Here is a 22,414-nt window from a genome sequence, read left to right on the forward strand (position 1 = left end):
GGAGGTTTGTAGGGAAAGAGGATGAGGGGCATTGATGCTACAGTACAGCTGGTGTGGAGTGGAGTTTATTCCAGAGCCGCAATGCTGCACAATTTACTATTACCCACGTTTCAAATTACGCTGTCCCAAAAGACAAGTCAACTAAAATAAGGCCCTATTCCTAGGGAATTTTCAAATGTTCATTAGATATTACGCAACAGCCATTCAAGGCACAACTTAGCGTAGATGTATGTTTAAATGTATAGTCACTTGGTGCGGTCACAGCCTCAGAGCACCAGAGAGCGCGCAACAGAATGTGTCGAAGCACCTGCTCAGCTTCCACCATTCCAATCCAGTCGGTGTCAGACATAACAATGCTGTGACAACTAACGATAGAGCTGAATTACCATTTCATGAGTGTTAAAACCTACATTCGGTTACAAGTCGTTTACTTGACAAGTCCTGTCGAGGGAAAGTGCCTGAGGGTTTTGTCGAATTCCACCCTCCCGTTTTGCTCCGTCCTTCTGTTCCGCAGCAATTGGTCGATTTCTTTTCTTTTTCCCCCGTCAGTCCACAGGATGAAATGAGGTGAAGGAAGGAGAGAGAGAAGTAGAGGGGGATGAATAGCCGAAGGGATGGGTGAATAACGACGCAAGAAACAGCCACCCCCAGTTTTAGTGTGGACTGACTGACGGAATAGTTGACTGAGAGAGGCTGAAACAAACCAGGGAGACAGACACACACTCTGGGGATTGAGAGGATCCGTGGGAAATAGGAGCGTTTAGGATTTGATGATTTGTGAGTTATGGATTGCTATTTCATTAATTCAGTATGGAATTTGTTTTGTTTGGAGTGCTTAGCCTTTATTTATTATGGTCCTTTACTCCACGCTCTCAAAGGCAATCAAGTGGATAGGTTGACTTGATCAAGTATACTGATAAATGACCAAATGAATTGTAAACGAATTGAAAGTTGTAGAATTGAACTAAACTTGTGGGAATCTTCTCATCGGTTTCCTGTCGGGTTGCACAAGTTAACGATGAACTTCTGAACTAGGCACTGTGATAGTTGCACAACTGGGGTAATCTAAGCCATTCAAATGTTTTTGTGTGTCTATAAATCAAGTCAGAAATTATTTTGATGTATTACTAACTATCATTATTATGGTCTTCGTGGAATTTCATTGTAAATACAAAAAAAAGAAATATGTTTATTTTCCGGTTGTTTCCAGGGCGACAAGGTGCGTTTTGTCCCTATCTCATCTTCTATTGACGTGTAGGCTACATAGTTCAGCTTGATGAGGTGTATTTTGATTGGACAGCGTTTAGGGATTACTACTTCACGAGTTTCATCAGCAGTTTCAGCTTTCAAACTGAATGTGCTGATTCATGTATACTTCTTCATTTGAAGAATAATTGGCCATAAGGGTTTACAAGTAGGGGAAAAAACATCCAGTGTTTGTCAGCAAATAGTTACTTCCCATTGGAAACAAACTGGTTGAATCAACGGTGTTTCCACGTCATTTAAACAACGATAAATAAATGTGATAACATTGAAACAACGTGGGAAACTGTCATCAAACTGTAAAAAAAAAAAAACATATCCCTTTTTCACCCAACTTTTAACCTAAATCCAATGACAACATATTTTCTTGTTTTGGTTCAATTGTATTGCATAAGTATAGCAAATAATAGTTTTGAAGAAAACATTTTATGCTTTTGCTTGTATAAAATAGTTAAATGTCTAAATTATATCTCTGTCGTGAAGTCAATGTCCAGGCTTAGTTTGATGGACACAGATGCCAGGATTATGCTGTACAGTATCTCTCTATATAAAGATACATTTTGACACATTATTCACTTATATGTCATTTTCAGCCTACTGCCCTACAGCAGTCCTATGTGGCAGTATTGTACTAGCTTCCTCCATTCCTGTGCTGCTGTTACAATCTGCCTGTCTCGTCAAAGCCTTAATGATGAGTGACAGACAAGTTGAGCTCTGCTTGTTCTCAATGTCAACAATGGCACTCAAGAAATGTTCTCTTGGGCCTGTCCGTCAAAATGTAACAAAGTCCTCTACTGTTCTGTTTCCAACTTCCCATTCTCAAAGTGACTCTGATCTTCCCCTTTTTCCCCTCACTCCCTTCTGCCTGCCCCCACTTGAGACAGGCTGGGCCTCGACACTGAAAAAGCCCTATAGCTATGGACGTCTGTTACTACTCAATGCTGGTCTCTCTCTCTCTCTCAATTTCAATTTTCAATTTAAGGGGCTTTATTGGCATGGGAAACATATGTTTACATTGCCAAGGGAAGTAAACACTCTCACTCTCATACACTCTCTCTCTCTCTCTCTCTCTCTCTCTCTCGCTCTCTCTCTCTCTCTCTCTCTCTCTCATTCACTCTCTCTCTCATTCTCTGTCTATCTGTCATTCTCTCTCTCTCCCCCCTCTCTCTCTCTCCCTCTCGCTCTCTCTCTCTCTCTCTCTCTCATTCTCTTTCTTTCTCTCTCATTCTCTCTCATTCTCTGTCTCTCTGTCCTTCTCTCTCTCCCCCTCTCTCTCTCCCCCCCTCTCTCTCTCTCTCTCTCCCTCTCTCTCTCTCATCATTATTCCTAAAACCTCTTTCTAGCGCTCTCCAAAGCCCACAGCTGTGGCAGTCAGGCAGTGTTAAATAGTCTGTATTTTTCCTCCTCTCCCCGCTAGGTGCAGAAGGAGCATCACAGTTGTAAGGATGCTGATTGTAGGACTCCCAATAAGGACATGGTGTCCTCTGCTCTTCCTGGTGTTGGCTGTACATTTCCCAGCCCCTGCCCAGGGTCAAGGTAAGGACTACACTGTGACTGGATGATTACCCAAATGCTTCCGTTGGTGGTCTCCTCTGTCAGTTCCTCTTTTGATGTGCAGATTTGGTCCCATTTCATTCCATCTCTTACTGTATGTGGACATGCCATTTCACCCCACACCATGTCTTTGTTTTACATTCAAATAATACCATTTGATTCTAGTTTTGTGTTTGTCATGCTTTTTCATGTTTTTTGTTGTTGTAAAGAATATTATTTGGGTGTAATCATATACATTTTTACATGGAGCATAAACCGAGCCTTATAATGAGATATAAGGTCCAGTCACAGAAGCACATCTGATTGCTATCATGCTTAGCTGGGCTGCCGACTTGATATCCTCAAGATGATTCTTTAGTCATCTATCATGCAACAACCTTCACCTGTGGTCAATGGAAGAACCCTGTGGAGCTGGTCTCGTTTGGTCTGGTCTTGGAGACAAACTGGGTTTAAATACTATTCGCAATTATTTCAAATACTTTTTTTTTATCTGTGCTTGATTGAGCCTGCCTGCTTTAATTGGGCAATAGAATAATCTCAAAATGGCAAACCCTCAAACCCATCTGGCACTCTAGGCAGACTCAGTCAACCCCCCAAATAGTTGAAAGATTTTGAATAGTATGTGAACCCAGGTCTGCTGTGAGCGGATCGGAAAGGGAGAATATTCAGGATCCTATCTGAGGGGGGGTACATATGATAACGTCCTCCAGGGACACATCAACATTTAATTGTCTTGGCTGTGTGCTGCTTGGATGTAGCTCAGCTAAACATTCCATCCAGGCCTTGGAGTGAAATGATCCCGATGGCCAGAAGTAAAGTCTGCGTCCCAAATGACACCCTATTCCCTATGTAGTACACTACTTTTAACCAGGGCCCATAGGGCTCATAGGGCTCTGGTCAAAAGTAGTGCACTATATAGGGAATAAGGTGCCATTCGGGATGCAGGCAAAGTAAAGCATCTGGTGCCGGAGTGGAGGCTCTGTGGACTGGTGTGGAGCAGACCTGGGTTCATCTGGTGTGGGAGTGGAGGCTCTGTGGACTGGTGTGGAGCAGACCTGGGTTCATCTGGTGTGGGAGTGGAGGCTCTGTGGACTGGTGTGGAGCAGACCTGGGTTCATCTGGTGTGGGAGTGGAGGCTCTGTGGACTGGTGTGGAGCAGACCTGGGTTCATCTGGTGTGGGAGTGGAGGCTCTGTGGACTGGTGTGGAGCAGACCTGGGTTCATCTGGTGTGGGAGTGGAGGCTCTGTGGACTGGTGTGGAGCAGACCTGGGTTCATCTGGTGTGGGAGTCGAGGCTCTGTGGACTGGTGTGGAGCTGACCTGGGTTCGATTAGTATTTGTTTTCTTTCAAATACTTGGAAAGTTCAGTTAAGCTTGTCTGGCGCAGTGGAACCAATGGGATAGCCCCAACTCCCAAGAGTGTCATCCCTGTCCATCTGGTAGTCCAGGCAGGCTCAATCAAACCATTAACAAATACTATTTGAACCCAGGTCTGGTGTGAAGAGGGGGATTTCTGGCTCCTGTCTGTGGAGGGTGTATATATAATGTATATCTGGTCTGCATGTCTCTCCCCCACGGCTACTGACTCCTGTCTGTGGAGGGTGTATATATAATGCATATCTGGTCTGCACGTCTCTCCCCCACGGCTACTGACTCCTGTCTGTGGAGGGTGTATACATAATGTATATCTGGTCTGCACGTCTCTCCCCCACGGCTACTGACTCCTGTCTGTGGAGGGTGTATACATAATGTATATCTGGTCTGCACGTCTCTCCCCCACGGCTACTGACTCCTGTCTGTGGAGGGTGTATACATAATGTATATCTGGTCTGCACGTCTCTCCCCCACGGCTACTGACTCCTGTCTGTGGAGGGTGTATATATAATGTGTAACTGGTCTGCACGTCTCTCCCACACGGCTACTGACTCCTGTCTGTGGAGGGTGTATATATAATGTATATCTGGTCTGTACGTCTCTCCCCCACGGCTACTGACTCCTGTCTGTGGAGGGTGTATATATAATGTGTAACTGGTCTGCACGTCTCTCCCCCACGGCTACTGACTCCTGTCTGTGGAGGGTGTATATATAATGTGTAACTGGTCTGCACGTCTCTCCCCCACGGCTACTGACTCCTGTCTGTGGAGGGTGTATATATAATGTGTAACTGGTCTGCACGTCTCTCCCCCACGGCTACTGACTCCTGTCTGTGGAGGGTGTATATATAATGTATATCTGGTCTGCACGTCTCTCCCCCACGGCTACTGACTCCTGTCTGTGGAGGGTGTATATATAATGTATATCTGGTCTGTACGTCTCTCCCCCACGGCTACTGGCTCCTGTCTGTGGAGGGTGTATATATAATGTGTAACTGGTCTGCACGTCTCTCCCCCACGGCTACTGACTCCTGTCTGTGGAGGGTGTATATATAATGTGTAACTGGTCTGCACGTCTCTCCCCCACGGCTACGACTCCTGTCTGTGGAGGGTGTATATATAATGTATATCTGGTCTGTACGTCTCCCCCACGGCTACTGACTCCTGTCTGTGGAGGGTGTAATAATGTGTAACTGGTCTGCCGTCTCTCCCCCACGGCTACTGACTCCTGTCTGTGGAGGGTGTATATATAATGTGTAACTGGTCTGCACGTCTCTCCCCCACGGCTACTGACTCCTGTCTGTGGAGGGTGTATATATAATGTGTAACTGGTCTGCACGTCTCTCCCCCACGGCTACTGACTCCTGTCTGTGGAGGGTGTATATATAATGTGTAACTGGTCTGCACGTCTCTCCCCCACGGCTACTGACTCCTGTCTGTGGAGGGTGTATATATAATGTATATCTGGTCTGCACGTCTCTCCCCACGGCTACTGACTCCTGTCTGTGGAGGGTGTATATATAATGTGTAACTGGTCTGCACGTCTCTCCCCCACGGCTACTGACTCCTGTCTGTGGAGGGTGTATATATAATGTGTAACTGGTCTGCACGTCTCTCCCCCACGGCTACTGACTCCTGTCTGTGGAGGGTGTATATATAATGTGTATCTGGTCTGTACGTCTCTCCCCCACGGCTACTGACTCCTGTCTGTGGAGGGTGTATATATAATGTGTAACTGGTCTGCACGTCTCTCCCCCACACCTCTCTGCTCGGGTCAAGCTAGGCCACTTACCATTTCCTGTATATATAATACACTGGGAGGTCCATTTGTTGCAAAAAGAAGAGATTTTAGGTTATTTGAACCCCCCGTCACCACTGTCTTTCATCTCCTATTGTAGTGGACACTGGACACAACTAGCTGCTACAACCTGTAACAGCCAACCTCTACCTGTCTTTGGGCCCCCAGTGTGTTGTCTGGTCAGGCTCTGGGGTCAGTGGCATGCTGTTTCATATGACAGAGTCCTTCACTAATGATTCTCTATTGATTCCATGTCTGACTGTATGGGTCAGCTTCGTGCTGTTCTCCAAATGGCATCAGATTAGCTTTTAGTTACCTAATTAGAAAAACAAGGTGTTTCATTTCAACGTGTTAAAATCTAGATTGGTGAATTTGTATGTGTAGGGAGAGATGCTGATGAGAGTGTCAGAAAAACAGTTCAATAAAACCAAACAGATTGTTGTGTTTTCAATGACCTACACAGTAGAGTACCCTCTTACAATAAGAGGCTCCAAAAGGGTTCTTCTGCTGTCCCCATAGGAGCACCCTTTTTGGTTCCAGGTAGAACCCTTTTGGTTCCAGGTAGAACCCTTTTGGGTTCCATGTAGAACCCTCTGTGGAAAGGATTCTACATGGAACAGTTCTCAAAAGGTTTACCTGGAACCAAAAGGGTTCTCTAAAGGGTTTTCCTATGGGGACAGTTCTCAAAGGGTTTTCCTATGGGGACAGTTCTCAAAGGGTTTTCCTATGGGGACAGTTCTCGAAGGGTTTTCCTATGGGGACAGTTCTCAAAGGGTTTTCCTATGGGGACAGTTCTCAAAGGGTTTTCCTATGGGGACAGTTCTCAAAGGGTTTTCCTATGGGGACAGTTCTCAAAGGGTTTTCCTATGGGGACAGTTCTCAAATGGTTTTCCTATGGGGACAGTTCTCAAAGGGTTTTCCTATGGGGACAGTTCTCAAAGGGTTTTCCTATGGGGACAGTTCTCAAAGGGTTTTCCTATGGGGACAGTTCTCAAAGGGTTTTCCTATGGGGACAGTTCTCAAAGGGTTTTCCTATGGGGACAGTTCTCAAAGGGTTTTCCTATGGGGACAGTTCTCAAAGGGTTTTCCTATGGGGACAGTTCTCAAAAGGTTTTCCTATGGGGACAGTTCTCAAAAGGTTTTCCTATGGGGACAGTTCTCAAAGGGTTTTCCTATGGGGACAGCTGAAGAACCCTTTTAAGGTTCTAGATAGCATCTTATTTTCTAAGAGTGTAGAGTGTAGAGGGGTCATAATGGCCTGTGTTGTTAATGCTACTGTGTTAATGTTCATTTTAAATCCATGTCTGGGGTTTCATTTAGGCCTGGATGAGTAGAATGAAGAACATATTGACATTCTATGTAAACCTAATTCACATTATCCAAAGAACTCTTGGTCAATATCTCTTCTCTAATCCCCACATTTGTAGTATTTAACATGACAGTACTCTTAACCAACTTTGACTGAACGGCACCGAATGTATACTGCAGCCTCATTCTCCACGTGGTGTGATCGAGGACTAGCAGAACAGTCTTAATATTTAAATACCCTCAGCAGGGATTTACGCACCATGCTGGTAACAGATACATGTTCAAAACAGATGAAGCGAGGCCTTAGTCAGGTAGGTGAGCAGCGTGCCGAGAGAGGGAAGACAGACAGACAGACAGACAGACAGACAGACAGACAGACAGACAGACAGACAGACAGACAGACAGACAGACAGACAGACAGACAGACAGACAGACAGACAGACAGACAGACAGACAGACAGACAGACAGACAGACAGACAGACAGACAGACAGACAGACAGACAGACAGACAGGTAAAGGGCTCAGAGGATTCAGGGATAAGTGCTATCTGCCACAACAGAAGACTCCTCACATGGAGGAGAGGAGAGGAGAGAGGGATGAGAGGAGAGGGATGACAGGAGAGAGGGATGAGAGGAGAGAGGGATGAGGGGAGAGAGGGATGAGAGGGATGAGAGGAGAGAGGGATGAGAGGAGAGAGGGATGAGAGGAGAGGGATGAGAGGAGAGAGGGATGAGAGGGAGAGGGATGAGAGGAGAGAGATGAGAGGAGAGGGATGAGAGGAGAGAGGGATGAGAGGAGAGAGGGATGAGAGGGATGAGATGAGAGGAGAGAGGGATGAGAGGAGAGAGGGATGAGAGGGATGAGATGAGAGGGATGAGAGGAGCGAGGGATGAGATGAGCGAGGGATGAGAGGAGAGGGATGAGATGAGAGGAGAGAGAGATGAGGGATGAGATGAGTGACAATGACATGCTGATAGACAAGGGTGGAACAATGACATGCTGGTAGACAAGGGTGGAAAAATGACATGCTGATAGACAAGGGTGGAATAATGACATGCTGATAGACAAGGGTGGAACAATGACATGCTGATAGACAAGGGTGGAATAATGACATGCTGATAGACAAGGGTGGAACAATGACATGCTGATAGACAAGGGTGGAACAATGACATGCTGATAGCCAAGGGTGGAATAATGACATGCTGATAGACAAGGGTGGAACAATGACATGCTGATAGACAAGGGTGGAATAATGACATGCTGATAGACAAGGGTGGAACAATGACATGCTGATAGCCAAGGGTGGAATAATGACATGCTGATAGACAAGGGTGGAACAATGACATGCTGATAGACAAGGGGTGGAATAATGACATGCTGATAGACAAGGGTGGAACAATGACATGCTGATAGACAAGGGTGGAACAATGACATGCTGATAGACAAGGGTGGAACAATGACATGCTGATAGCCAAGGGTGGAACAATGACATGCTGATAGCCAAGGGTGGAATAATGACATGCTGATAGACAAGGGTGGAATAATGACATGCTGATAGACAAGGGTGGAACAATGACATGCTGATAGCCAAGGGTGGAATAATGACATGCTGATAGCCAAGGGTGGAATAATGACATGCTGATAGACAAGGGTGGAACAATGACATGCTGATAGCCAAGGGTGGAACAATGACATGCTGATAGCCAAGGGTGGAACAATGACATGCTGATAGCCAAGGGTGGAACAATGACATGCTGATAGACAAGGGTGGAACAATGACATGCTGATAGCCAAGGGTGGAACAATGACATGCTGATAGCCAAGGGTGGAACAATGACATGCTGATAGCCAAGGGTGGAACAATGACATGCTGATAGCCAAGGGTGGAATAATGACATGCCGATAGCCAAGGGTGGAATAATGACATGCTGATAGCCAAGGGTGGAACAATGACATGCTGATAGCCAAGGGTGGAATAATGACATGCTGATAGCCAAGGGTGGAACAATGACATGCTGATAGACAAGGGTGGAATAATGAAATGCATCACATCATGAAGGAATCCCTCTCACAGCTACTGTATTCATCTGTGGAAGCCTCGACTCACAATAGTGTTCCACTGTTCCTCTAGGAATCCTCCACACCCTCATCCTCACACAGAGCAAATGGACTATATGTTCCAATACATTATTCAATCTCATTCCAACCCCGGGGTGATCTATCAGGGAATGAGCGGAGGGTTGCTGCCATCAATATCTCAGGTGCCACATACTGCCGATGTTCCCTTGACAGGAATGTAACCCCTGCTGCAGCCTCTCCCACCTTATGTGTGTATATTAGCGCGTTGACAAAAGCAGAAGACTAATGTCTATCTGGACTAATAAACATCCTATCCTCCGTCAACTCAATTCATGTGCAGTGACTCAGACAGTACAAATGGAAAGTACTTAAAGATGGGAATTTATGAATTTGTAGCTACTTCTGGCCAGGCAGGTGGTGTTAAATACCTCACATTAAATTCACATCTAGTATCCAGTCATTATTTAATTGTCATTTCTGTTTCCCAGGTGGTGTTAAATACCTCACATTAAATTCACATCTAGTATCCAGTCATTATTTAATTGTCATTTCTGTTTCCCAGGTGGTGTTAAATACCTCACATTATATTCACATCTAGTATCCAGCCATTATTTAATTGTCATTTCTGTTTCCCAGGAGGTTTTAAATACCTCACATTATATTCACATCTAGTATCCAGTCATGATTTAATTGTCTTTTCTGTTTCCCAGGGGGTGTTCTAGACCTGTATAACTGTTTAAGGTGTCACCAAATGTCTCTATTCATTACAAACCTATGTTGATACACACGGTTAGATAAAACACTAGAGATCACAGCATATGTTCAGGTTATGGACTGAACAGGAATTTCAGGATATATTTACTCAGCACACATTTATAAAAATGTAAAACTGAAATATGACATTTTCATAATAAGTATTCAGACCCTTTATTCAGTACTTTGCTAAAGCACCTTTGGCAGCAACTACAGCCTCGACTCTTCTTGAGTGTGACGCTACAAGCTTGGCACACCTGTATTTGGGGAGTTTCTCCAATTCTTCTCTGCAGATCCTCTCAAGCTCTGTCAGGTTGGATGGGGAGCGTCGCTGCACAGCTATTTTCAGGTCTCTCCAGAGATGTTCGATCGGGTTCAAGTCTGGGCTCTGGCTTGGCCACTCAAGGACATCCGTGCTTCTACACCTGCATTGCTTGCTGTTTGGGGTTTTAGGCTGGGTTTCTGTACAGCACTTTGAGATATCAGCTGATGTAAGAAGGGCTTTATAAATACATTTGATTTGATTCAGAGACTTGTCCCAAAGCCTCTTCTGCATTGTCTTGGCTGTGTGCTTAGGGTTGTTGTCCTGTTGGAAGGTGAACCTTTGCCCCAGTCTGAGGTCCTGAGCGCTTTGGAGCAGGTTTTCACCAAGGATCTCTCTGTACTTTGCTCCGTTCATCTTTCCCTCGATCCTGTCTAGTCTCCCAGTCCCTGTCGCTGAAAAACATCCCATAGCATGATGCTGCCACCACCATGCTTCCCTGTAGGGATGGTGCCAGGTTTCCTCTAGACGTGATGCTTGGCATTCAGGCCAAAGAGTTCAATCTTGGTTTCATCAGACCAGAGAATCTTGTTTCTCATGGTCTGAGAGTCCTTTAGGTGCCTTTCGGCAAACTCCAAGCGGGCTGTTATGTGCCTTTTACTGAGGAGTGGCTTCCGTCTGGCCACTCTACCATAAAGGCCTGATTGGTGGAGTGCTGCAGAGATGTTTGTCCTTCTGGAAGGTTCTCGCATCTCCACAGAGGAAATCTGGAGCTCTGTCAGAGTGACCATCTGGTTCTTGGTCACCTCCCTGACCAAGGACCTTCTCCCCCGATTGCTCAGTTTGGCCAGGGGCGGCCAGCTCTAGGAAGATTCTTGGTGGTTCCAAATCTCTTCCATTTAAGAATGATGGAGGCCACTGTGTTCTTGGGGATCTTCAATGCTGCAGACATGTTTTGGTATCCTTCCCCAGATCTGTGCCTTGATACAATCCTGTCTCGGAGCTCTACGGACAATTCCTTCGACCTCATGGCTTGGTTTTTGCTCTGACATGCACTGTCAACTGTAGGACCTTTATTTAGACAGGTGTGTGCCTTTCCAAATCATGTCCAATCAATTGAATTTACCACAGGTGGACTCCAATCAAGTTGTAGAAACATCTCAAGGATCATCATTGGAAACAGGATGCACCTGAGCTCAATTTCAAGTCTCATAGCAAAGGGTCTGAATACTTATGTACTTAAGTTATTATTATACTTTTTTTATGTATACATTTGAAAAAAATATCTAAAAACCTGTTTTCGCTTTGTGATTATGGGGTATTGTGTGTAGATTGATGAGGAACAAATAATATGTAATACATTTTAGAGTAAAGCTGTAACATAACAAAATGTGGAAAAAAGTCAAGGGGTCTGAAAACTTTCCGAATGCACTGTATTTACTGAACACAGAAACAACCCCCAGATGAATTCCTATCAGGTTTATAGGAGATATTTACTGAACACAGAAACAACCCCCAGATGAATTCCTATCAGGTTTATAGGAGATATTTACTGAACACAGAAACAACCCCCAGATGAATTCCTATCAGGTTTATAGGAGATATTTACTGAACACAGAAACAACCCCCAGATGAATTCCTATCAGGTTTATAGGAGATATTTACTGAACACAGAAACAACCCCCAGATGAATTCCTATCAGGTTTATAGGAGATATTTACTGAACACAGAAACAACCCCCAGATGAATTCCTATCAGGTTTATAGGAGATATTTACTGAACACAGAAACAACCCCCAGATGAATTCCTATCAGGTTTATAGGAGATATTTACTGAACACAGAAACAACCCCCAGATGAATTCCTATCAGGTTTATAGGAGATATTTACTGAACACAGAAACAACCCCCAGATGAATTCCTATCAGGTTTATAGGAGATATTTACTGAACACAGAAACAACCCCCAGATGAATTCCTATCAGGTTTATAGGAGATATTTACTGAACACAGAAACAACCCCCAGATGAATTCCTATCAGGTTTATAGGAGATATTTACTGAACACAGAAACAACCCCCAGATGAATTCCTATCAGGTTTATAGGAGATATTTACTGAACACAGAAACAACCCCCAGATGAATTCCTATCAGGTTTATAGGAGATATTTACTGAACACAGAAACAACCCCCAGATGAATTCCTATCAGGTTTATAGGAGATATTTACTGAACACAGAAACAACCCCCAGATGAATTCCTATCAGGTTTATAGGAGATATTTACTGAACACAGAAACAACCCCCAGATGAATTCCTATCAGGTTTATAGGAGATATTTACTGAACACAGAAACAACCCCCAGATGAATTCCTATCAGGTTTATAGGAGATATTTACTGAACACAGAAACAACCCCCAGATGAATTCCTATCAGGTTTATAGGAGATATTTACTGAACACAGAAACAACCCCCAGATGAATTCCTATCAGGTTAGTGATCATATCTATTTCTCTGACCTAAAGGTTTCCCTCTATCCTTCAGCGTTTATTTATAGCTTGTGCCAGATTGTATATAACCTTACATGCCTATATTCTTCATAATAAACAGCTTCAAGTCCCTATATGTTAGATACTGTAGTAGATTCATAGATTTATAGGCATGTAAAGATTACATTGGTACCCATTCTACTCCTTGCAAGGAGAAACAAACACCACTGTGTTTGTTGGCCTGGGCATAGAGCCTTGTCTTTTCAACTTCTCAGTGTCTTCTCAACTTCTCATTGTCTTCTCAACTTCTCATTGTCTTCTCAACTTCTCATTGTTTTCTCAACTTCTCATTGTCTTCTCAACTTCTCATTGTCTTCTCAACATCTCATTGTTTACTCAACTTCTCCTTGTCTTCTCAACCTCTCCTTGTCTTCTCAACTTCTCATTGTCTTCTCAACTTCTCCTTATCTTCTCATCTTCTCATTGTCTTCTCAACGTATCATTGTCTTCTCAACCTCTCCTTGTCTTCTCAACTTCTCATTGTCTTCTCAACTTTCCATTGTCTTTTCAACTTCTCATTGTCTTCTCAACCTCTCCTTGTCTTCTCAACTTCTCATTGTCTTCTCAACTTCTCATTGTCTTCTCAACTTCTCATTGTCTTCTCAACTTTCAACTTCTCATTGTCTTCTCATCTTCTCAACTTTCCATTGTCTTCTCAACTTCTCATTGTCTTCTCAACTTCTCATTGTCTTCTCAACTTCTCATTGTCTTCTCAACTTCTCATTGTTTTCTCAACTTCTCATTGTCTTCCCAACTTCTCATTGTCTTCTCAACTTCTCATTGTTTTCTCAACTTCTCATTGTCTTCTCAACTTCTCATTGTCTTCTCAACTTCTCATTGTTTTCTCAACTTCTCATTGTCTTCCCAACTTCTCATTGTCTTCTCAACTTCTCATTGTTTTCTCAACTTCTCATTGTCTTCTCAACTCAAAAGGTGGGAATGTAGTAGTGTGGTTCTGGTGACTAGTTTGTAGTTCAACTAACAGAATGTAGACCAAGTGAATGGTGAAAGTGCTATGCACCAACCTTATGAATAGTTCTGTGTCAGTCTCAGGTAGTATTATTTCACCGTACTACTGGAATAATGTCTGTCCATAGTTGGGAAAAAAGGACTACCACTTTACATTTGGTTGTTCTTAATGGCTACAAGAAACACCATGCTGTTACATGGTACTAAGAAGTAAGAGCAACTTCATGTAAAAAAAGTCTCATTCTCTTCCTCATAGCAGCCTGCGTATAGAAACGCCAGATAGCATCAATATCTAGCTATAGCCTAGAGAATGTCTTCCACTGACTGTTCTTTCCATCGGGACAGCAGGTGAAGCTGATTGATTCTCCATCAACTGAGAGATCAAACATTTACTGACTCTTAACAGTCTGCAGCACCTGTCTTTTTGAAAGGAAATGTCGATGCTGTCATCGGCTTAGAAATGCTAGCCTGGAATCCCATCTGATTTGCTCTGTTTCACAATTATTTTACATGAAACAAAGTTTATCAGTTGGGATTTCAGGCTCTAAAAATGCCCCTCCCTTCTTACTAGGTAACAAATTGTGTCTCAAAAAGTAAAAGAATATGACTGACATTTAAGAACCCTCTTTGTCTATAACTGTTTGTTGTGCAATATGTTATTGGACAACAATATGTTATTCTACAACAATATGTTATTTTACAACAATATGTTATTCTACAACAATATGTTATTTTACAACAATATGTTATTCTATAACAATATGTTATTTTACAACAATATGTTCTTTTACAACAATATGTTATTGGACAACAATATGTTATTTTACAACAATATATTATTCTACAACAATATGTTATTTTACAACAATATGTTATTTTACAACAATATGTTATTTTACAACAATATGTTATTCTACAACAATATGTTATTTTACAACAATATGTTATTTTACAACAATATGTTATTTTACAACAATATGTTATTTTACAACAATATGTTATTGGACAACAATATGTTATTTTACAACAATATGTTATTTTACAACAATATGTTATTCTATAACAATATGTTATTTTACAACAATATGTCATTTTACAACAATATGTTATTTTACAACAATACGTTATTTTACAACAATATGTTATTGGACAACAATATGTTATTTTACAACAATATGTTATTCTACAACAATATGTTATTTTACAACAATATGTTATTCTACAACAATATGTTATTTTACAACAATATGTTATTGGACAACAATATGTTATCCAATATGTTTTCCAATATGTTATTGTGTTATACCAGAATGGGTTGTCTTTGTAGATGTCTGTTCAATGTCTGGGTGTGATTAACCTGGCTGATGTGTAGTTCTGTAGTGGCACTAACACCTGCTGGGGATTGTATCTGTGTGTGATGAACCTGGCTGATGTGTAGTTCTGTAGTGGCACTAACACCTGCTGGGGATTGTATCTGTGTGTGATGAACCTGGCTGATGTGTAGTTCTGTAGTGGCACTAACACCTGCTGGGGATTGTATCTGTGTGTGATTAACCTGGCTGATGTGTAGTTCTGTAGTGGCACTAACACCTGCTGGGGATTGTATCTGCCTCCCAAATCACACCCTATTCCGTCTGTGGTGCACTACTTTCAATCAGAGTCCTATGGGCCCTGGTAAAAAGTAGTGCACTACCCTATAGGCCCTGGTCTGTATTCTGTATTCAACATATTAATCATCAATACACAAACTGTAACTGAATGAGTCAGTGTTAATGATAGTCTATTGTTGTTCTGTTTCAGTTCCAGCTCCCAGAAGATTACGTTTTAAAGTGCTGGGTACGAGCAAATTACATGTATCTTGGAAAGAGCCGAAAGGGAATGTCGACGGCTATAGAGTTTTATACCACAGTGAGCCGGGTAAGATATCTAATAATCTGTCTATGCCTTTAGTTGATGTACACATTCTATGGTATATAGTCCAGAATAGTCGAAGCTCAATCAGTCTGGTCCCGTGCTGTATGGGCTGTATCAGTCTGGTCCCATTCTGTATCAGTCTGGTCCCATGCTGTATCAGTCTGGTCCCATGCTGTATGGGCTGTATCAGTCTGGTCCATGCTGTATGGGCTGTATCAGTCTGGTCCCATGCTGTATCAGTCTGGTCCCATGCTGTATGGTCTGTATCAGTCTGGTCCATGCTGTATGGGCTGTATCAGTCTGGTCCCATGCTGTATGGGCTGTATCAGTCTGGTCCCATGCTGTATGGTCTGTATCAGTCTGGTCCCATGCTGTATGGGCTGTATCAGTCTGGTCCCATGCTGTATCAGTCTGGTCCCATGCTGTATGGTCTGTATCAGTCTGGTCCCGTGCTGTATGGGCTGTATCAGTCTGGTCCCATGCTGTATCAGTCTGGTCCCATGCTGTATGGGCTGTATCAGTCTGGTCCCATGCTGTATCAGTCTGGTCCCATGCTGTATCAGTCTGGTCCCATGCTGTATGGGCTGTATCAGTCTGGTCCCATGCTGTATGGTCTGTATCAGTCTGGTCCCATGCTGTATGGGCTGTATCAGTCTGGTCCCATGCTGTATCAGTCTGGTCCCATGCTGTATCAGTCTGGTCCCATGCTGTATGGGCTGTATCAGTCTGGTCCCATGCTGTATCAGTCTGGTCCCATGCTGTATGGGCTGTATCAGTCTGGTCCCATGCTGTATGGGCTGTATCAGTCTGGTCCCATGCTGTATGGGCTGTATCAGTCTGGTCCCATGCTGTATGGGCTGTATCAGTCTGGTCCCATTCTGTATGGGCTGTATCAGTCTGGTCCCATGCTGTATCAGTCTGGTTCCATGCTGTATGGGCTGTATCAGTCTGGTCCATGCTGTATGGGCTGTATCAGTCTGGTTCCATGCTGTATGGTCTGTATCAGTCTGGTCCCATGCTGTATGGGCTGTATCAGTCTGGTCCCATGCTGTATCAGTCTGGTCCCATGCTGTATCAGTCTGGTCCCATGCTGTATGGGCTGTATCAGTCTGGTCCCATGCTGTATCAGTCTGGTCCCATGCTGTATGGTCTGTATCAGTCTGGTCCCATGCTGTATGGGCTGTATCAGTCTGGTCCCATGCTGTATCAGTCTGGTCCCATGCTGTATCAGTCTGGTCCCATGCTGTATGGGCTGTATCAGTCTGGTCCCATGCTGTATGGGCTGTATCAGTCTGGTCCCATGCTGTATGGGCTGTATCAGTCTGGTCCCATTCTGTATGGGCTGTATCAGTCTGGTCCCATGCTGTATCAGTCTAGTCCCATGCTGTATGGTCTGTATCAGTCTGGTCCCATGCTGTATGGGCTGTATCAGTCTGGTCCCATGCTGTATCAGTCTGGTCCCATGCTGTATCAGTCTGGTCCCATTTACTGTATCAGTCTGGTTCCATCCCACCAAACTGATACAGGATGGGACCAGACTGATACAGCATGGGACCAGACTGATACAGGAGGACCAGACTGATACAGAGGGGACCAGACTGATACAGCCCATAAAGCATGGAACCAGACTGATACAGCCCATACAGCATGGGACCAGACTGATACAACATGGAACCAGACTGATACAGCATGGAACCAGACTGATACAGCCCATAGAGCATGGGACCAGACTGATACAGCATGGAACCAGACTGATACAGACCATACGGAATGGTCCCATGCAGTCTGGTCCCATCCTGTATCAGTCTGGTTCCATGCTGTATCAGTCTGGTTCCATGCTGTATGGGCTGTATCAGTCTGGTTCCATGCTTTATGGGCTGTATCAGTCTGGTCCCCTCCTGTATCAGTCTGGTCCCCTCCTGTATCAGTCTGGTCCCATGCTGTATCAGTCTGGTCCCATCCTGTATCAGTTTGGTGGGATGGAACCAGACTGATACAGTATGGGACCAGACTGATACAGCATGGGACCAGACTGATACAGCATGGAACCAGACTGATACAGCATGGAACCAGACTGATACAGACCATACGGAATGGTCCCATGCAGTCTGGTCCCATCCTGTATCAGTCTGGTTCCATGCTGTATCAGTCTGGTTCCATGCTGTATGGGCTGTATCAGTCTGGTCCATGCTGTATGGGCTGTATCAGTCTGGTCTCATGCTGTATCAGTCTGGTCCCATGCTGTATCAGTCTGGTCCCGTGCTGTATCAGTCTGGTTCCATTCTGTATAATCTGTATCAAAATCAAATCAAATCAAATTTATTTTTATATAGCCCTTTGTACATCAGCTGATATTCTCAAAGTGCTGTACAGAAACCCAGCCTAAAACCCCAAACAGCAAGCAAAGCATGTGAAAGAAGCACGGTGGCTAGGAAAAACTTCCTAGGAAAAACTCCCTAGAAAGGCCAAAAACCTAGGAAGAAACCTAGAGAGGAACCAGGCTATGAGGGGTGGCCAGTCCTCTTCTGGCTGTGCAGGGTGGATATTATAACAGAACATGGTCAAAATGTTAAAATGTTAAAATGTTCATAAATGACCAGCATGGTCAAATAATAGTAATCATAGTAGTTGTCGAGGGCGCAACAAGCACGTCCGGTGAACAGGTCAGGGTTCCATAGCCGCAGGCAGAACAGTTGAAACTGGAGCAGCAGCACGGCCTGGTGGACTGGGGACAGCAAGGAGTCATCATACCAGGTAGTCCTGAGGCATGGTCCTAGGGCACAGGTCCTCCGAGAGAAAGACAGAAAGAGAGAAAGAGAGAATTAGAGAGAGCATATTTAAATACACACAGGACACCGGATAAGACAAGAGAAATACTCCAGATGTAACAGACTGACCCTAGCCCCCCGACACAAACTACTGCAGCATAAATACTGGAGGCTGAGACAGGAGGGATCAGAAGACACTGTGGCCCCATCCGATGATACCCCCGGACAGGGCCAAACAGGCAGGATATAACCCCACCCACTTTGCCAAAGACCAGCCCCCACACCACTAGAGGGATGTCTCCAACCACCAACTTACCGTCCTAAGACAGGGCCGAGTATAGCCCACAACGATCTCCGCCATGGCACAACCCAAGGGGGGGGGGGGGGCGCCAACCCAGACAGGAAGACCACGTCAGTGACTCAACCCACTCAAGTGACGCACCCCTCCCATGGACGGCATGGAAGAACACCAGTAGGCCAGTGACTCAGCCCCTGTAAAAGGGTTAGAGGCAGAGAATCCCAGTGGAAAGAGGGGAACCGGCAAGGCAGAGACAGCAAGGGCGGTTCGTTGCTCCAGCCTTTCCGTTCACCTTCACACTCCTGGGCCAGACTATACTTAATCATAGGACCTACTGAAGAGATAAGTCTTCAGTAAAGACTTAAAGGTTGAGACTGAGTCTGCGTCTCTCACATTGGTAGGCAGACCATTCCATAAAAATGGAGCTCTATAGGAGAAAGCCCTACCTCCAGCCGTTTGCTTAGAAATTCTAGGGACAATTAGGAGGCCTGCGTCTTGTGACCGTAGCGTACGTGTAGGTATGTACGGCAGGACCAAATCGGAAAGATAGGTAGGAGCAAGCCCATGTAATGCTTTGTAGGTTAGCAGTAAAACCTTGAAATCAGCCCTTGCCTTAACAGGAAGCCAGTGTAGGGAGGCTAGCACTGGAGTAATATGATCAAATTTTTTGGTTCTAGTCAGGATTCTAGCAGCCGTATTTAGCACTAACTGAAGTTTATTTAGTGCTTTATCCGGTAGCCGGAAAGTAGAGCATTGCAGTAGTCCAGCCTAGAAGTAACAAAAGCATGGATTAATTTTTCTGCGTCATTTTTGGACAGAAAATTTCTGATTTTTGCAATGTTACGTAGATGGAAAAAAGCTGTCCTTGAAACAGTCTTGATATGTTCTTCAAAAGAGAGATCAGGGTCCAGAGTAACGCCGAGGTCCTTCACAGTTTTATTTGAGACGACTGTACAACCATCCAGATTAATTGTCAGATTCAACAGAAGATCTCTTTGTTTCTTGGGACCTAGAACAAGCATCTCTGTTTTGTCCGAGTTTAAAAGTAGAAAGTTTGCAGCCATCCACTTCTTTATGTCTGAAACACAGGCTTCTAGCGAGGGCAATTTTGGGGCTTCACCATGTTTCATCGAAATGTACAGCTGTGTGTCGTCCGCATAGCAGTGAAATTTAACATTATGTTTTCGAATGACATCCCCAAGAGGTAAAATATAAAGTGAAAACAATAGTGGTCCTAAAACGGAACCTTGAGGAACACCGAAATTTACAATTGATTTGTCAGAGGACAAACCATTCACAGAGACAAACTGATATCTTTCCGACAGATAAGATCTAAACCAGGCCAGAACTTGTCCATGTAGACCAATTTGGGTTTCCAATCTCTCCAAAAGAATGTGGTGATCGATGGTATCAAAAGCGGCACTAAGATCTAGGAGCACGAGAACAGATGCAGAGCCTCGGTCTGACGTCATTAAAAGGTCATTTACCACCTTCACAAGTGCAGTCTCAGTGCTATGATGGGGTCTAAAACCAGACTGGAGCGTTTCGTATACATTGGTCCCATGCTGGTCCCATGCTGTATCAGTCTGGTCCCATGCTGTATCAGTCTGGTCCCATGCTGTATCAGTCTGGTCCCATGCTGTATGGTCTGTATCAGTCTGGTCCCATGCTGTATGGGCTGTATCAGTCTGGTCCCATGCTGTATGGGCTGTATCAGTCTGGTCCCATGCTGTATGGGCTGTACACAAGTCTTCTATTGCTCTGCTGCTACGTCTTCTATTCCTTAGAATAGAAGCACCAAATACAAAAGGTGTTGACCTTACCGTGAAATGCTTACTTACAAGCCCTTAACCAACAATGCAGTTCAAGAAATAGAGTTAAGAAAATATTTAACAAATAAACTAAAGTAAAAAAAAGAAGAAACACAATAAAATAACAATAGCGAGGCTATATACAGGGGGTACCGGTACAGAGTCAATGTGGAGGCTATATACAGGGGGTACCGGTACAGAGTCAATGTGGAGGCTATATACAGGGGGTACCGGTACAGAGTCAATGTGGAGGCTATATACAGGGGGTACCGGTACAGAGTCAATGTGGAGGCTATATACAGGAGGTACCTGTACAGAGTCAATGTGGAGGCTATATACAGGAGGTACCGGTACAGAGTCAATGTGGAGGCTATATACAGGGGGTACCGGTACAGAGTCAATGTGGAGGCTATATACAGGGGGTACCGGTACAGAGTCAATGTGGAGGCTATATACAGGGGGTACCGGTACAGAGTCAATGTGGAGGCTATATACAGGAGGTACCGGTACAGAGTCAATGTGGAGGCTATATACAGGGGGTACCGGTACAGAGTCAATGTGGAGGCTATATACAGGGGGTACCGGTACAGAGTCAATGTGGAGACTATATGCAGGGGGTACCGGTACAGAGTCAATGTGGAGACTATATGCAGGGGGTACCGGTACAGAGTCAATGTGGAGGCTATATACAGGGGGTACCGGTACTGAGTCAATGTGGAGGCTATATACAGGGGGTACCGGTACTGAGTCAATGTGGAGGCTATATACAGGGGGTACCGGTACTGAGTCAATGTGGAGGCTATATACAGGGGGTACCGGTACTGAGTCAATGTGGAGGCTATATACAGGGGTACCGGTACTGAGTCAATGTGGAGGCTATATACAGGGGGTACTGGTACTGAGTCAATGTGGAGGCTATATACAGGGGGTACCGGTACTGAGTCAATGTGGAGGCTATATACAGGGGGTACGGGTACCGAGTCAATGTGGAAGCTATATACAGGGGGTACGGGTACCGAGTCAATGTGGAAGCTATATACAGGGGGTACGGGTACCGAGTCAATGTGGAGGCTATATACAGGGGGTACCGGTACCGAGTCAATGTGCGGAGGTACAGGTTAGTCGAGGTAATTGGTACATGTAGGTAAGGGTAAAGTGACTATGCATAGATAATAAACAGAGAGTAGCAGCAGTGTAAAAACAAAGGGGGGGAGGGGGTGTCAATGTAAATTGTCGGGGTGATTAGTTGTTCAGCAGTCTTTTGGCTTGGGGACAGAAGCTGTTAAGGAGACCTAGACTTGGTGCTCAGGCACAGCTTGCAGTGTGGTAGCAGAGAGAACCATCTATGACTTAGGTGACTGGAGTCTTTGACAATTTTTGGGCCTTCCTCTGAAAACGCCTAGTATATAGGTCCTGGATGACAGAAAGCTTGGCCCCAGTGATGTACTGGGCCGCACGCACTACCCTCTGTAGCACCTTACGGTCGGATGCCAAGCAGTTGCCATACCAGGCGGTGATGCAACCGGTTAGCATGCTCTCAATGGTGCAGCTGTATAACTTCTTGAGGATCTGGGGACCCATGCCAAATCTTTTCAGTTTCCTAAGGGGGAAAATGTGTTGTCATGCCCTCTTCACAACTGTCTTGGTGTGTTTGGACCATGATAGTTTGTTGGTGATGTGGACACCAAGGAACTTGAAACTCTCTACCTGCTCCACTACA

At 44.5% G+C, this 22,414-nt stretch overlaps 1 pseudogene; it reads left to right on the forward strand.

Annotated features, from left to right (window-relative positions):
• Nucleotides 1-532: 532 nt before the first annotated feature.
• Nucleotides 533-22,414, forward strand: part of LOC106573090 (collagen alpha-1(XIV) chain-like) — a 263,151-nt pseudogene continuing 241,269 nt past the window's right edge.

This window comes from Salmo salar, chromosome ssa02, assembly GCF_905237065.1.
Source record: "Salmo salar chromosome ssa02, Ssal_v3.1, whole genome shotgun sequence".
NCBI lineage: Eukaryota > Metazoa > Chordata > Actinopteri > Salmoniformes > Salmonidae > Salmo > Salmo salar.